The sequence below is a fragment of the Pan paniscus genome, chromosome 4, assembly GCF_029289425.2.
Source record: "Pan paniscus chromosome 4, NHGRI_mPanPan1-v2.0_pri, whole genome shotgun sequence".
Lineage (NCBI taxonomy): Eukaryota > Metazoa > Chordata > Mammalia > Primates > Hominidae > Pan > Pan paniscus.
Window position 1 is genome coordinate 38,926,868 of NC_073253.2, and position 4,350 is coordinate 38,931,217.

Here is a 4,350-nt window from a genome sequence, read left to right on the forward strand (position 1 = left end):
TTGTCTAATTTTTTTTAATTAACCGAGCTGTTTATTATTTTAACCAACAAAAGCTCTACAAGTGCTAGATTTAGTCCTGCACAAGATGACTTTACTAATAAAGGGAGGATGCCCAAAGAGATTTACCATATAGCTAAGGAAAAAGAATCTCACACAGAGGACATACTGAAGAGATAATCAGCTAGAGAAACAGAACTGGAATGTTTCATTTCTTTTATAATATACAGAGAATACAGAGGGGAGGAAAAAGGGAACACACTTTTAACTAAAAGAGTTGACAATTTTATTTTCACATTTCCCAATACAAAGGAAAACTGCATCTTTTTTTGTCCCACTTCTCCCCTCCAAAACTATTCTCTTTGATAGGAGAGGGGAGCAAGACTGCCTTATGCTGTCTAGAAAACCCAGCCTCACAGCAGCATGATCTCCTGGTGAAGCAGAACAGGTAATATAAAGCCGACATAATGAGCCCTCTCCTCTATCCTTATCTGTCTGGTCAAGTCTTTCTGGGCCGAGTGGGCACCATCATGGGACAGGCAGGAGGTCTTATCACTGGGGACCCAGGCATCATTGGCCTGTGGCCTCCCATAAGTGGCCTCATTCCAGGAGCAGGTCCCCCTGGCATCATCCCAGGAGGAGGAGGGCCCATCATTGGCATCATGGGAGGACCCCTCATATGGGGTGCTGGCATCATACCAGGGTGAGGAGGACCCGGAAGACTAGGGGGAGGTGGTATTATTGCTCCTACAGGAGGAGGAGCAGAGAATGGAGCAGGAGGTATCTTTCCTTGTTGAAATGCAGCCGTTGTTTTGTCAATCAGGCTCTGAGCCTGCTCTTCCATCCATTTCTGATAGTAGTCTTTCACATTCTCTTTGTGTTTCCTACTACTGCAGTGTGTCTTTCTCACAGGAGGAGAGCCATGGGTGAGGTATGTATTGCAGTAGTCACACTAAAACTTGGGCATGTTGCTCTGCAGGCCGTTGGCCACTCCATTCCGTGACACCCAGAAATGAATGACTTGTCTAATTTTACTAAAGCAAAGCTCTAGCTCCTTGAGGATGGGGACTGTTTTAAGTTTGTCTTAATTATCTGTATGTATTATTTTCACTGTATCTGGCATTCGATAAAACCTTAGTAACTATAAGTTGAATGAATGAATGACCCAGCAAGACCATGAGGAGTGGCCAGAAGCTCATCAGAAGGATTTGAGTTTCAGAATACAAAATATTTTCCTCATTAAGGGGCCAGGCTGGCAGCAGAGGCAGAGTGAAAGTGTGCAGAGGGAGCCCCCAAGAGCTGACTCATGCTTGCTGAATACCAGTGCTGTGCTAGCCTCTGTTGCTGTTAATTATTTTTTCTTACACCTCATAGGAATCCTTTAAGGTAGATTCTGTTTTTGCTTCCACTTTAAAGACAAGAAAACTGAGGCCCAGAGAAGTTAAATAATTTGCTGTAAGTCACATAGTGGCAATGCTAAGATTCAGATATTGTCTATGCAGCTTTCTCTAGGCTACAATAAGTCTGTAGTTTCCTTTTGCAGGTTCTTTGATAAGACTCACCTTGAATCTTTAGGAAGCTGCCTATGACTTCATATGCAGAGAAAAACCCAGCAAACAGCTTGGAAGAAGAGCAAATTTCCCACCAGACTTGGGACTGTTATGCTAGAAGTCTGGGTATTTTTGCTTAGTATTTAGATAAATTCAGATTCGGTAATTATGAAATTTGAGAACTGGAAGTTATCTTAGAAATCTTTGAGTCCAGTTCCTTGAACACCTGAAGGGGCCAGTGACTTGCTGAAGGCCACTCAGCTACTGGTGGAGGCAGAATTGAAACACTGGGTCTCTCTCTCTCTGACCTTCCTGTAGAGCTATGCATGTTTTGCCTTTTTGGTGCTTGATTTTGCTTATTGGAGTCTGTTGGTAAAACATCTCTCTGAAAACTTCAAACTGGGTGGGACGCCGTAGCTCACACCTGTAATCCTAGTGCTTTGGGAGGCGGAGGTGGGAGGATTGCTTGAGGCCAGGAGTGCAAGACCAGCCAAGGCAACATAGTGAGACCTCTGTCTCTACAAAAAATTTAAAAATTAACCAGCCATGGTGGCATGCACTTGTGGTCCCAGCTACTCAGAGGCTGAGAGAGGAGGATTGCTTGAACCCAGGAGGTCAAGGCTGCAGTGAGCTATAATTGTGCCACTGCACCCCAGCCTGGGTGACAGAGTGAGACCCTGTCTCTAAAAAACAAAACAAAGTAAAACCTTCAAACTGCACATTGCTTTGTCAGAGAAAGAATTTCAACTTTGCGAATGGCCAGTTGTGGTACAACAGTGGGCCTGGACCTGCTGGGACCAGGAAGTTTAGGGGAGCCAGAGAGCTCAGGATGAGTTGGGGGTTGAGATGATGAGGGAAGCCCAAGAAGAAACATGCTGGAAGTGGGGCCTTCCTTTCACAAACATCAGGAGAAAACATATGGGGATTTCCGAAAGTTTTCTTGAATGCATACCAGATACTAGGAACTGGAGAAATTGCCCTCAAATGCTTACAATCCAGAAAGGCAGTAGATGTGAGTACAGTCATGAGATGCGATGAAAATCTAAAGGGAAAATACTCAGACAAGATGAGGGCATGAAGGATTTTGCCTGGGAAAGTCAAGAAATTTTTCCTGAAGGAAATGGACTCCTGAGTTGGGTCTTGGAGGAAAAATAGAAAGAAGAGAAAGTAGGCCTTTTTTTTTTTTTTTTTTTTGAGACAGGGTCTTGCTCTGTTGCACAGGCTGGATTGCAGTGGTGTGATCCTCCCACCTCAGCCTCCTCAGTAGCTGGGACCACAGGTGTGCACCATCATGTCTGGCTAATATTTTGATTTTTATTAGAGACGAGGTCTCACTGTTGCCTAGACTGGTCTCAATCTCTTGGGCTTAACTGATCTTTGCACATCAGCATTCCAAAGTGCTGGGCTTAGAAGCATGAGCCACAGCCCATAGCCAGAAGTAGACGATTTTATACAGAGGGAAGAACAAGGGCAAAGTTGGAAGGGCTGGCAGGGCATGATGTAAATCATAGCAGTGGTTATCAAAGTGTGGTACCTGGAACAACAGCATCTGCATGACCTGGGAAAGTGTAAAAACCGGAATTGCTGGGGATGGGTTTTGCACTGTGTTTCATAAGTTCTCTCAGTGACTCTGATGAGTCTTAAAGGTTGAGTCCCAAGCTTGGCACAGTAGCTCATGCCTGTAATCCCAGCACTTTGGGAAGCTGAGGTGGGAGAATTGCTTGAGCTCAGGAGTTCAAGACCAGCCTGGGTAACATAGAGAAATCTCATCTCTACAAAAAATACAAAAAATTAGCTGGGCATGGTGGTGCACACCTGTAGTCCCAGCTACTTGGGAGGCTGAGAGGGTGAGAAGATTACTTGAATCCAGGAGGTTGAGGCTGCAGTGAGCCATTGTACTCCAGCCTGGGTGACAGAATAAGACCCTGTCTCAAAAAAAGAAAAGTGAGGTTGATTTCCACTGAATCTGATAATTCCTAATGGGAGCCTCCCTGCTCCCATGGTAGGACTTTGGGATGGAGGGACAGGTGTGGACAGAGCATGGGGCCTATACTCTGTTTCCCTCCTTAAATGCCTCGTGGCTCCTGTGGCTCTCTGACTCAGTCAAGTGTTATACACTGAACTGTGTGCATTCGGACATAAGCTTCTTCTCTCATCTGTGAGGTCCTAGACAGTAGGGTTTCCCCATGATCCTCAGAGCTGACCACACCAGCACTAAGAGTTCCAGAAGCCTCATCATGTCTACCACGCACACAGCCCTATAAGGGGTCTCTTCTTGGCCTCTCCACCTCCTTTCTGTCCTTTATGACCCCAATGTCACTCTCTCAACCAACCTGTGGTTGAAAATCGACATACAAGGCCCTGCTCCCGGCACTGTCTATACCCCTACCTGGCTTTTTCTCCATCACATGAATCAACATTGAGCCTATGTTTTACTCTTCATTTTTTTTCTTTCTTTTCTTTTCTTTTTTTTTTTTTTGAGACAGAGTCTCACTCTGTCACCCAGGCTGGAGTGCAGTGGCCGATCTCGGCTCACTGCAACCTCTGCCTCCTGAGTCCAAGCGATTCTCCTGCCTCGGCCTCTGGAGTAGCTAAGATTACGGGCACTCACCACCACATCTGGCTAACTTTTGTATTTTTAGTAGAGATGGGGTTTTGCCGTGTTGGCCAGGCTGGTCTTGAACTCCTGACCTCAGGTGATCCGTCTGCCTCGGCCTCCCGAAGTGCTGGGATTACAGGCATGAGCCACTGCACCTGGCCCATTTTATTTCTTGTCAGCCATCCCAGCCCCCAGGAGAATGTG

The 4,350-nt window shown here is 45.9% G+C and overlaps 1 pseudogene; it reads right to left on the bottom strand.

Annotated features, from left to right (window-relative positions):
* Positions 1-484: 484 nt before the first annotated feature.
* On the bottom strand, positions 485-964 carry LOC100986625 (U1 small nuclear ribonucleoprotein C-like; annotated as a pseudogene).
* Positions 965-4,350: the final 3,386 nt, after the last annotated feature.